The sequence below is a fragment of the Microtus oregoni genome, unplaced genomic scaffold (assembly GCF_018167655.1).
Source record: "Microtus oregoni isolate MIOR12 unplaced genomic scaffold, Mior012 000008F_ref0000371, whole genome shotgun sequence".
Lineage (NCBI taxonomy): Eukaryota > Metazoa > Chordata > Mammalia > Rodentia > Cricetidae > Microtus > Microtus oregoni.
In genome coordinates, this window is record NW_024543067.1 from 32,839,799 (window position 1) to 32,852,825 (window position 13,027).

At 51.6% G+C, this 13,027-nt stretch overlaps 1 protein-coding gene across 4 annotated transcripts in view; it reads left to right on the top strand.

The window, feature by feature from the left end:
• The first annotated feature begins 876 nt into the window (after positions 1-876).
• Smco4 (single-pass membrane protein with coiled-coil domains 4) overlaps positions 877-13,027 on the top strand; it is a 57,066-nt gene continuing 44,915 nt past the window's right edge. The window contains exon 1 of one of the 4 annotated variants that reach the window (XM_041657415.1): positions 877-988. The gene's annotated coding sequence lies outside the window, so the exon portion shown is untranslated. Of the gene's footprint in view, positions 989-1,349; positions 1,471-13,027 lie in introns of those variants that run through there. The other 3 variants (XM_041657414.1, XM_041657416.1, XM_041657418.1) reach the window with 3 other exon arrangements.

The window sequence follows — 13,027 nt, forward strand, 5'->3', positions numbered from 1 at the left end:
AAATAAGTAAGCGCCACGGCTATGCTAAGTGCTGTACAAGATCTCTGTGGATCTTCAAACCACAATATCAGGAAGTAGGTTTATGACTATTATGGATGAGTTCATTTTTGACAAAAGGAAATTGGTAATCCTGAGCCAGTGGTTGCTTTAAATCCTGTGTTTGGCTACAAGTCCTTAGTAACATTTAGCTTAGCGCCCTGTGGGGCTTTAATACTGATGAGATAAGGAGCAAGGAATCCCATTTTATTTATGATAAACTCAACATGTGTGCACATGTATAATTTACAAGAAACAAACACTGTTGTCGGAGCATCCCCTTGAGGCGTGAAAGCCTACTTGCATGGGAGGGGAAGGATCTGTATTTTTATTTTGCTTCCTCATAAACCCCAGGCACAGGTCACAGCAAAAACTTCCACCATCAGGCACTGACCTGCTCCTGATAAGAAATGGTGCAGCTTTCTGAATGTCCTCAAAGACCACCAGAAAACAGTTCTGCAAGGGTGGAAGCCAGCGCCTCCTGTCTCTTCTCAGTCATGTAGAATTTAGAACTTATACTCACTCCCCAAACCCTACCCCTTCCCTTCCCCCTCACCAAAGGCGGAGGCGCGGCTGGGTGTACCTGGCCTGTTGGCAGTTGACCGTGCGATAAAGCACTTCGCTTTGGCGAGCCAGACCCCCAGCTCCCACTCACTGGTTCCCAGACCCGGGGTGCGGCAGGCCTGGCTGCCTCCGCCGGGCCCCGCCAGCGACGCGTGCGTGCCTGCATCTGGCGGGCCGGGCGCCCAGGCCTGCGGGGCGCCCGCGGGGTGCAGGGTGCCGCGTGGCCCGGCGCCGCGTTAGGGTTAGGGCGCTGGATTCGGCTTCCCGGCGGCAGAGGGCGCCTGGCGCCGCGTTCCCGCGCCCCGGAGCCGCCCGCGAGGCGCGAGCAGAGGCGAGGCGGGTGAGCGGCGGCCCCTGCCACGTACCCGGCCGTGCGCGGCGGCGGCAGGTGGGCGCGGGGGCTGCGGGGACCGCGCGGCTGCGGGCGGGGCCTCGGCGCGCGGCTGCGGGAGGCCGGGGCGCCGCGGGGGGCGCGCGCTGGCAGGCGGGACGGCTCCGCGCTCCCCGCCGCGCCTTCCGGGCCGGGCCGGGAAAAGTTGGGGCGGCTGGCTGGCTTCGGGGCCGGGCGGGAAGTGTGGCGCGGGCGGCCGAGGCCCCGCGCGGCCCGCAGAGGGGCGCGGGGTTGCAGGTGGCGGCGGGCGGCCGGGCAACCCGGGAAGGCGGCGGGGACGAACTGGCCTCTTCCCGGCTGCGGCCCAGGGGCCCGGCCCAGAGTTGGGGGCCCCTCGTGGCGTCCGGGGCCCCCGTGGGGAAGGAGCCTAGCGTGGTTTCCTGCGTCGCGGGCTCCAGGACCGCCCCTCCCGGTGCTTCATTCACCTCACACTGCGGTGCGTTTGTCCTGGGGAAGTTGAGCGGGCCGCGGAGTGAACGGTACGTGTAGGGTGTTCCGAGGAGAGTGGGATGGGACCGCATGGAGCACGCACACCCACCCACCCTCTCCTTCCCGGCTCAGCGCTGCGAAAGTCCGGGCCCCCTAGCGTTTAAGAGATTCCCGGGGCTGGGCCAGCAGCTGCCCAGAGCCACACAGCACATCTAGGCATAGTGTGTGGATAGGAGACGTGGCCTCTGATTTTCTGTCTGTCGTTGGATACTTCCCAAACAAGGTTTCAGCGGATGCCCACGTATGTTAGGACAACCTATGCGGTGCCCTTTTGATGAACCCGATGACCCTTCCCACCTCTAAATAAACTTAGTATCCAAGACACTTATTTGCCAAGTCCAGCACAGTAGCACACAGCTGTGGGCCCAGGCCAGGGGCCTCTTGGGTCCTTGAGAGAATCTCAGTGTACCAGCGGGACTTGACCTTGGGTTAGCCCTCTGGACCTCAGTGTTGTTATCTGTGCAATAGGAGAGAAAAGCCGGATAGTTTGTGGGAGGCAGGAATAGGTTTCTGTGGAAGACTGAAGTGTAGTCTTGTGCTCTCTGGAAGAAACTGCGATAGTTTTAGAGGAAAGCAGAAGTGGAAAAGATTGACCACACAAAACCAAAACGTCTTTCTTGGTAGGAGGTGTACATTGTGAGTGCTGTGTATCCCGGCGGTGCCTGTTCCGGGCTGCCCATTTGTCTTTGCTGTAAAGCAGCTGTAAAACTGAGAACACACTGAACATATCACCCATGGGCATGAACGGTTTCTTTTTTTAGCTTTCAAGCCCGGGGTGGTCGCTGAGTTGGCTTGATGGAGCCTTCCCTGAAGGACGTGTCCAGATCTCATTATCCTTCTGTCTGAGCCTCGAGCACCTGCAGCCCTGCCATCTCTTCTGTCCCCAGCTTAGGAGTAGCGGGCCGATGCCCTATTGAGTGTGGTGTTTCGGAACTAAGCCGGTTTCTTTCACGTGAAAGTAGTAAATAAATAGGCATGCGATATGCGTGGGTGCAGCCGGGAAGAAATAGCTTCAAGGAGCCGTGTGTGCTGTGTCTGCACCATCTCATACCCCAGGACCTCAGCAGCCCCTCTTCTGAACTTGGGTGTTGAGGGCGGTCACAGAATCACAGTAACCAGCTTATTAACTACCGAGCTGTGTGGGCAGGTGGGGAGGATTTTCGGGTTCTATCATAACAATGTTCTCCTGCCTGCTTCCATTTTCAGCTTTCAGAATCCACATTGGTTTGATTTGGCCATGTCATTTTTGGTAATCCTTAACCATGTTTTGCTAGTTTCTTGGGAGGGGCAGTAGATGTTAAGTTTAACATAGTATAAAATAATATTTTAAACACTTAAGGACTTGACTAATTACAGCCAACCCTTAAAATATCTGTATTGTTGCCAGGTGGTGGTGGCACATACCTTTAATCCCAGCACTTAGGAGGCAGAGACAGGCAGATCTCTGACTTCAAGACTAGCCTGGTCTACAGAGCTACAGGATAGGCTCCAAAACTACGGAGAAACCCTGTCTCAAAAAACAAAAAAACAAAAACAAGTATATGTATACATACATACGTACATGCATCTGTATTGTGTGCATGTGTGAATATGACCTTAACAGAGACTGCTGAATTAACAAAAATCATGTTTTCCAATATAGTTACCATTTGCATCCTGACTTTTTAGACTTGGCGAAGCGGAATGGGCTTCGGTTCACAGGTGAGAAAGCAAAGCCAAGAGGCCAAGTTTTGGGTCACTGCAGCTTCTCTGCATCCAGACAGCCTTTGGCAGCTACGGAAAGCGATCCTTATCTGTCTAAAAAGGTTGCAATCTCTAGGCGACATCACAAACCTGAAAATCCACATGCTCTTACTCAGGATGCTGCCCCATGAGCACTGGAGGACACTGGACGCTGCCTGTTAAGTGAACGTGGAGCATAGTGGGCCCAGGTGTATGTCTTGAGCCCTTGGCCTCATGCTGGCCTGTGATCTGCCATGCTGCTCTCTCTCACCTGAGAATGCTGGGTGAAGGCTGGCCCCTCCTCTCTCTCCCTGCTCAGGCACTCCAGATAATGGGATTGATTAAGTCTTCCAGGAGGAATTGTCCTCAGGGGAGAAAGGCTTTTTAAAGTACATTTTTGTTCTTATGAATAATTCCTCCGGCTATTGCCTCCCCATGCCAATCCCAGCATACACAGAGAACATTCCAGGGCCTTGGGCTATGGATGGGTTCTAGAAGGAAGTGAACAAAATCCGTAGCCAGAAAGGGCAAGTCCTGTGTTGGTAGATGGAGGTGGTTATAGCTAGTTTTCTTTTGCTCATTTTCTAGATTTCTCTTTGTTTTTGGACAAGGAAAAGATAACTGGATTTGGCGGCTTCTGGGACCCTGGAAGAGGGTTGAGGGTAGGAGCAGGAACGGGCTGGAAGGTCATGGAGGAAGCGAATCTGACTGAGAGTGGATTTAGATGAGGAAGCTCTTCCCACCAAGTCCTCTGCCTCTGCTGGGGCTTTGAAGTTTTTCACTCTAGGCAGATTGTGACTTGCCTTAGTGGCAACAGCAGTGAATTTTTGTAGTCAGTTGTGTGCGAAAAAGGAAATTAAATTCCGAGAGGGTGTTTGTTGTGACGGATGCCAGTATTTTTATTAGGATCTACTCAGTCTATAAATGTACCTTCTAGTTCCCTGAAGGTATTTATTTTTTTAAAAAGTTTTTAAGCCATGGAAATGTCTCTGTTGTGAGTCTCTGAACTGTCACCCTCGTAAAATTTTGAAACAAATTCCAAACATCTGAGGAATTTATATTTTAACCTGTTCCTTCCCGGTTCTTACATTGCTTTAATAATGGGTTAATTTTGGTTTCTTTTACATTTTGCAAGCCCAGTTTTTACACCATAGAGCTTACTTCTGCCCAATTTTTGCTCACTGTGCAGAGGTGGTGTGGACATAAAGAACAGAGTGTACTGAACCAGACTGGGGACAGCTGGATTGCTTGGAGAGCTCAGATGTCCTGACATGGCCATGACTCTGACAACACACCTGAGAGGCCTGTCCTATAATGCACAAAGCATGGGCAGTGATGGCTCACAGGCACATGGGTCTCACAGACATGAAAGTCTGACATGTTGTCTCCAGCGCTCAGAAGCATGCTTGGCGAATTTGAGTCTGTCATAGATGTGATGGTTCAGAGACACGTGACCAACAAATGGTCAGCCTTAGACTATGGCCTGTGCATACATTGATTCTGGGCAGGGTGGGCTGTGCTTACTCTTCTTAGGATAGGATACCACCACTGTCATGGAGTTTGGAAGCATCATTGGTAGAAAGTGGCAAGTCTACACAAGGAGTGTTAAGCGCAGCAAATGGAAATTAGCAGCGAAAAGAGTCCATTAATATAGTGGGCTCGAAACACAGCCCACATGAAAAATACAGCACTGTGATCCTGTGATGGGGAAGGAGCACACTCTGGGGACCCTGTGATGGGGAGGTGTACAGTGTGGGGACCCTGTGATGGGGAGGTGTACAGTGTGGGACCCTGTGATGGGGAGGTGCCCGGTGTGGGGACCCTGTGATGGGGAGGTGCACGGTGTGGGACCCTGTGATGGGGAGGTATACAGTGTGGGACCCTGTGATAGGGAGGTGCAGTGTGGGGACCCTGTGATGGGGAGGTGCACGGTGTGGGACCCTGTGATGGGGAGGTATACAGTGTGGGGACCCTGTGATGGGGAGGTGCATGGTGTGGGACCCTGTGATGGGGAGGTATACAGTGTGGGGACCCTGTGATGGGGAGGTGTACAGTGTGGGACCCTGTAATGGGGAGGTATACAGTGTGGGGACCCTGTGATGGGGAGGTGTACAGTGGGGGACCCTGTGATGGGGAGGTGCACAGTGGGGGACCCTGTGATGGGAAGATGCAGTGTTTGGGGTCTTGATCTTTGGATGCTGCAGTGCAGAGGAGCCATTTCTAGATGCTCATTTTTCTCAGTTTTGAGTTCTGAGCCTGGTGATGCAAGAGGAAGTCTGCAGTAGCCGGTGTGGTTTCTGTTGTTATCTTGCTGCCAGCTAGAGACAGGTGTCTGAGTGTGACCAGAAAGGCCTTTTCTGTGGCCTTTGACCTTATCATTTTCAGAAGGTTTTTTAGGATTGAAGTTGGGCTTCTTAGACCCCACTTAGGGATGGATGTAGCCTAGTTTCAGAGTGGTTTGCATCCCGGTCATTGCTGGTCCCCAAGCAGACACTAGGGTTAGTCCTCAGTTTTCTATGCTTGCCTGTGTGGGATTGCTGGGGAAGGCAGTGCTGACACCTGTGCTATGCTTAGTGACCAGCTCTGAGGAATGGAGGGTATCTTCCCTCGGGCAGTGGTTCCCAACCTTCCTATTGCTCTGAGGAATGGAGGGTATCTTCCCTCGGGCAGTGGTTCCCAACCTTCCTAGTGCTCTGAGGAATGGAGCTTATCTTCCCTCGGGCAGTGGTTCCCAACCTTCCTATTGCTCTGAGGAATGGAGGGTATCTTCCCTCGGGCAGTGGTTCCCAACCTTCCTAGTGCTCTGAGGAATGGAGGGTATCTTCCCTCGGGCAGTGGTTCCCAACCTTCCTAATGCTGCAACCCTTCAAATCAGTCCTCAGGTTGTGAGGTCCCCCAGCCATAACATTCTTTCATTGCTACTTCATAACTCTAATTTTGCTAGTGCTATGAATTGTAGATATATGATATGCAGGATATGTGATCTGTGACTCCTACAAGGATCGAGACCCTCAGCTTGAGAACCGCTGCTCTCAGCTCTGTAGCGTGCGCAGCAGGGGCTGGCAAACTCAGGTGGAGCAGCTTATGAGCCCTGGGACTTGGGTGCCTGGAATTTTTGCACGAACACACTCTTCACAAATCTTGGGACCTCTCCCCTGTCTGTGCTGAGATGGTAGTGAACTTGCTTATGGCCTTTTGCTTTCTGTTTGCATTCTTCTTTGTTCTAGTCACACTGGGGACTTGTTGGCCAGATTCTGGCTTTGTCTGGGCTATGTTCTTTATGAGGAGTCAGCTGGGTTACCTGTTGGACCCTTTTGTACTGCTTCTAGCACACGTCACAGTCTCTGCTGGGAGACAGTATGTGTGGACCCCCTCACCCCTTACTGCTAGCTGTTTACTTTTTCCTCTGAAGAGGTGGCCTTGCATCGTTGTTCTAAGGTACCTCTTTTTGGTCTCCGAAACTGCTGACTGCAATAGCATTCATGTCGGGGTGGTAGGGCTGTGCTGTAGAAGAGTGTGCTTACTGAAGATAGTAGCTGTCATACCTGCATCGTGTATTATATCCAAAGCAAAACGTCTTTACTGGTTTTCTTTTTTGAGGTGTGTGTGTGTGTGTGTGTGTGTGTGTGTGTGTGTGTGTGTTGGGGTCTGTTTGTTTTAATTATTACTAAGATTCAGGAAAGATATTTATCAAATGTTTAAATCTGCAGCAGTGCTGTCTGTGGCTCTGGCAAGCGGGAAGAATAAATATACATTTAGCCAGGATACTGCTGATTTATCTTTCTGTGCTAACGCTGCTCTGTTGGCAGAGTTGTTGGATTTGTTTAGAGGGAGGAGAAAGATCCTGGGCTGCTTGCCGGAGTGGAGGAACTCCACAGAGCAGACTTCTCTGCCAGTCTTGGCTCTCCCGCTAAGGCAGGCACTGACTCAAGGGTGCTTCCCGAGCCTCTGTTGGGAAGGTGGAGTTTGGCCAGACCTTTTGGTTGGCTTGACTGGGAGATGCTGAGAGGGTGAAGGTGGAAGACCCCCCTCGTACCCCCGCCCCGCTACAGGAAGGGGACTTTTCCTTTGACATTGTGTGCATCTGTGTGAGGGGAAAGACCTGGTGCATTTGGGATGGCAGGGTGAGGGTGGGAAAGGCCTGTGTTCTCAGGAACTCAGAGCTCTCCTTGCATCCTGTCAGTCCCAGTTTGGCCTGTTGTCAGAGCTTGGAAATTAGGCTTGAATCTTTTTAATTCCTCCTGGAGTGTAGTATGGAAGCATACAGATGTGTGGTGTAGTTTTGCCAGCAGGAGAATCTGTTCGGGTGGTGGTGTTTATAGTCAGGCCAGTACTTTCTTCTTAGATCATACAGGTGGCATATGCGTATCTGTTCCCACACTCCCACCTTCCCATGGAAAGAGCGTGGAAAAGGAAACCTGCCCCGTCGATACCCAACAACCCTCTCCCAGATACCTCCTTCCCGCCAAGTCCTTAGCAGCAACTAGTTTTACCAGTTGGATGAGTATCTTGAAGCCGTTTATCAGCCTGTTTATACACGTGTGCATAGGGTTTCTTTGTTCTGCAAACCTAGATTTTATTGTATGCACCATTTCATCGCTTTCTTGGTTCTTGTAATATACTGTGAAGTTTTTATGTGCATGTATCTTTTCTCCATTGTCTTGTCTATAAAGTATGTTGTAGGTTATCAGACCATGAATTGGTTTCCTGTTGACGGACAGGTGAGCTAGTTCATGAAGTTTGCTCTTCTTCTACTAATGCCTGTCTTTCTCTAAAACTGGAATGGGTTTTACAGTCACGTGTTTACAGTCATGTAGTGCATCGCAGCAGTGCCCCCATGATGCTCTTAGATGCCCTGATTTCTACTACAGGTTACAAGTTTGCCCCTTTCCTTACTAGCTGACTTATACTGAGTGGAAGAAATGACTGTGTTTGATAAGTGTTCTCTTGATAAAGTCGTGGCACTGGTTGCTGAGCCTCCAGATCTCAGTGGTGAGATTTTAGAGTGGGCGGGCCTATAGTAACCACTGAGTAAGCTCACAAAGACCTTGCTTGGCTCTACGTAGGTTAACATAAGCACTGTGTCACCAGGGCTGGCAGTGTGGCACCTGGGAGCCAGACCTGGTTTTATGTTCTTTCCACGTCTGCCAGAGCCTAGGTGACAGGACACTTGGAATTTGGTGTAGGGTCCCTGAGTAGATCTTGTAGCGTTTCCCTGGGGAACTGTGTGTGTAAATACCAGTTGAGGCTGATCTGCCAAAGAGGCCTCCTGTGTGGTGACCATACACCTGAAAACCAGATGCTGTGGCGTCCACAGAGATAGGAGAGCCTGTGTGGGGTAGGCCATCACTCCCGCCCCTGGCTTGCTGTGGGATACTGTGACAGTTCGCCAGGTACCGGGCTCTGGGAGAAACTGGAGTCTTAGCAGGCCGATAGACAGATGGTACCTATAGATCGACTCCTCTGGGCTGGCCGCAGCCTGGGCCATGGACTTTGGGAAACTTTGGCTTATTGGACCATTTCAGTCTTCTGTACCAAGGGGGTCCCAGAGTGGGGGTAGAGAAGAGGAGCGAGGAAGGAACTCAGCTCCTGCTCAGTCCTCATCGAGGAGAGGGCCACACCCAGTATGTCCTGCACTAGTTAGTTCTCTTTCTAGCCTCAGTTTCCCCACTGGGAATCCAGGCACATCAAGGACTTAACTCACAGGGTGCTTGCGAGGATGCAGAGTGCTCTGTATGAACGAGTTTTGACAGCTACCCAGCTGCTACTCAGTGATGGGAATAATTTCTTCTGTTTGCAAACTCCTCTCCTTATTAAATGGTTTGAATATTTTAATTGATTGTGTGTGTGTGTGTGTGTGTGTGTGTGTATGTGTGCGCGTGTGTGAGCGCACGGGCATACATGTGTGGAGGTAACAACTTTGTGGAGCTGGTTTTCTCCTTCCATCTTTATGTTGGTTGCAGGGATCGCTCAGGTTGTCAGGGCCTGTGTGGCAAGAACCTTTACCTTCTGAACCATCATAAATGCTCTTATAAGTGAATGCTTGTGCATTGATTGGCTCCACATGAGAACGACTGTAGTCTGCTAACATTTTGGGCTGGGTCTGGAGATGAATAGTTGCCTAGAGACAGATGGGACTAGAAAGGGGTGCGGGGTGGGGGCGGTCAGGGAGCCTCAGCAGGAGAGGAGCTCATCCCGTGACTGAGCGCTGGAGGACCTAGAATGAACTCTTCCGAGGCCCTGGAAGGTGATGTGTCTGTTTCAGGTCACACAGCGGGCAGGACTGAGAGGAAGCCCCAGTTTCAGGCTGTAGGGACTAAGGACTCTCTCCATCTTATGCTCACTGTCACCTGTTACCTAGTTCCAGATGTGGACAGTGCTGACTGTGGCCTCTGCTGTCCTGAGGCTCCAGTGCCTTGAGGGCACTGAAGTAAAGTGAGGAACGGAGGGGATTGTCTGTGGTGTTGTGATTATGGCTGCCTGACCACGAAGCTCACTTCTGTGTTCCTAATGGCACCAATCAGGCTGATGTGTTTGCAATTTCATTCTCCCCAGTCACCATGATGGTCGTATTTGCACCACTCCGTGTGTGTGTGTGTGTGTGTGTGTGTGTGTGTGTGTGGTAAATTCACTCACAGCCCCTAAGTTGTTTGCTGATGGTTTATTTCTACCCAGTGTCTGAGGCCTACTGGATGAGTATGGAGAAGGCCGTACCCCAGGCCTGCAGAACAGCCCCGGTGTAGTAGCTACCTGGGAAAAAGACAGCACTGTTATTGCACGCTGTGCGTGAGCATGTGGTCTGGGACCTGTGGGGTCCCAGCACACCCTTCACAGATGCAGAGTTTCAGTCACAGCAGCTGGGCCGTGAGTCCGGACAGTGTGTGACAGTTATGGTACAGGTGGAATAATAGTGGCCTGCAGTGCGAGAGAACCTTGAGCGCAGTGTGCAGTGGGTGCCAAGATGTGCCCTGAATGTAAGTCAGCAGAATCGAGGCCTCACCTTGGGCCTGGAGGTCTAGGCTTGTCAGAGCCAGCACAAGTTAAACCAGCCTGGAGAGAGAAGACACACTGGGCTTTTATTAAGCTGCATTTGACAGACAAGACACTGAGACCTCAAGGGGTGAGGTGCTGGTTCAAGGTCACAGTCCGAGGGAGTGGGGGGGGCTGAGCTGGATCCTGTCCTCTGGCCCAGGGCAGTTTTGCTATGGCAGCTCTCCTGAAGGCAGTAGGTCACCACCTGTGGGAAGCTAGTGTTGTGAAAGGCAGGGATGAGTTTCCAGTGAGCTCTTGACCTGGCTGTCTGGTTCCTCCTTAGAACATCAGTCTCTGCAGGGTGTCTCCAGGCTTAAGGTCCGCCCCTCCTGACGCAGTGACTGTGCTTGCTGTTGAGGGTCTTACAGTGAGTGGGAGGAGCCAAGGTCTGTCCTGCTGAGGACCTGCTGGCTTCCTGTTACCGCTGTGACAAAACCCTGAGTCAGACACTTAAGCAGCACAAGTTGATTCTGCCCCAGGTCTCAGACTCCAAAGGAGTCCGCTCCTTGTTCCCATCCTGCTCTGGCGAACTACTTGGTGTTCTTTGCTCTGCCATCACCTGGGGCTCTCCTTACCTCTCTTGTGCTAGGTCTCCAGAGGCACAGAACAAGCAGTTAGTGCAATAGCGAGTTTCATTGTCTTAGGGCTCTTCCTGAGAACTGGAGCCTCTGTGTGTGTGTGTGTGTGTGTGTGTGTGTGTGTGTGTGTGTGGTGTACTGTAATGTGTTGGCCCACACAGCATTGTTGAGGTCAGAATATCCTAGGATCTGTCTTGGGGAAGCTAGGCCCAGCACAGCGGCCCCGCGACCTGGGGCGGGAGAGCCAACAACAGAAATTGCAGTCTGATGCTGGCAGACTGGAGACCTTAAGCCTGAGTTTGAACTCAAGAACAAAGGCAGGAAATGACCAGAGCCTTCTGAGTACTGGGGCAGTCAGCTGCAGGAATTCTCATTTACACGAGCTGTGCTGTTCCGGGGTTCGTTCGGTTTACTTCTCCTTGAGGCAGAGAAGTCCGCTTTTCTCAGTCCTCTATCTCCTATGTCACGGGAAATTTGGTCAAATGTCTGGACACCTTAGGGCTGTTCAATCCATGCATAAAATTAATGCCACACTTAAGTTAGAACTAACTGCACATGTCCTGTTTACACATGAGGTCCCACGCCTGAAGTTCCAGGCGGTCAAGCCTGAAGTCCAGGTGGTCATAGATTTGGAGATATTGTTCAAGCCAGTTAGAAGCGAGATGAAGTGATGGCTGAAATGCAGAGAGAGGGGCAGCCAGAGGGAAGATGTGAAAGGGCCTGGGAAGGCTCACTGAAGGAGTGTGTATTTGAGCTTTAGCCTGAGGGGAGGAAAAGGAGGGAATGTTCTCTGTTAGGGCTGGAGTTAACTGATACACGAAAGAAGGAGGTCAACAGAGTCTCTGAGGTGGACGCGCCCTTCCCCAGATGGTGCAGGGTCAGTGTGTTTGAAATGCCAAGTGTGTGTGTGTGTGTCGTGGGGAAGTCTGGAAGGCAATCTTCTGAGGGCTAAGGATAGCGGAGGTGCCGTCCTGTCCTTATTGGAGATGCTGGTCTTCATGTAGATGGGTGTGAACTACCCTTGAAGCTGCAAGCACAGTGACAGGACTTTCCTAAGTTCAGGTGACTGTCCTGATGCATGTGCCCCATGTGTGTGTGTGCATGTATGTGTGTGCCCTTTCCTTCACCCACCCACCTCCCCTCACATTTGCCACATTTGTGAGCACGAGCTTGGGTAGCATTGCACAAGGATGCACACGCAAAGCCACCCTGCTTTGAGTTGCATGGCCTCCCACTCCCTGATTCTGTTCCAGAGTGGTGGGTGCTGTCCTTACCTCAGGCAGATGTTGGAAATGTTCAGTTCAGCATCTGGATCCTTGCAAGGTGTTACAGTCACGGTGCAGTGAAGGGTCCAGCCAGCTCCCACGGTTGGCCTTGAAAATGCAGGAATGTTTGCTGTGGAGAGAGCTCATCTGCTTTGTGTTCTTGGTACCTGAGCCCAGGGCCTTCATAAAGTTTTCATAAAAACATGAAGTTGCAGTCATGAAAATGAAGAGATTCAGATGGAAGCTTGCCTTAGCCTGCTTGGCCTGCCCGAGGCCCCTGGGGTCAGTTTGCGTGACTGCAGAGGAAATAGCTCAGTGTTGAGTTGGAAGCCACCTTGTCTAACTGACAAGGAATTTCCTCTTGGAGCCTCAGAAGGAAAGGGCTTGGTACCCTGTGAGGAAGGCTCCTGAGAGGTAGGCAGTGGGTGGAGCTTGTTTCCTGCACCCACACAGGAGCTCCTAGAAGTCGTGTTTGGAGGTTAGCTGGGTGGTGCTGCTGCCCCAGTCCCCTGTGAAGGGCATGGTTTTCGATGATAATTATGTGTAAGTGCAGATGGGAATAGAATTGCCTGTGTCAGGAGTGGCTGCTGCCTTTGGGGAGATGCACACCTACCCCCCATGCATTTTGTGAGAGTGTAATTCTTCCCCAGGGTTATTTTGACAGTGTTTCTCCTAGCGCCTTCAAAGTGACTCCTGCAGAAGAAGTGCTTTTTAAAATGCAGTCTCTCTCAGCTGGAGCCAATCAGGAAGCTGGTCTTGGTGGCGTCCTATCGATGTCACAGGCCAGTGTTGTTTCTGCGTTATATACACAGTGAGAATCCTTGTCTCATAGCCAGATGACAGTCCAAGACTATGAACCAGCTTGGTCCTGAGCCTGGGGACGCCTTTTGTCTCTATCATTGTGTCCTGAGCACTTAGTAAGTGTTGATAGGCGAGATAGTATTGAGTGT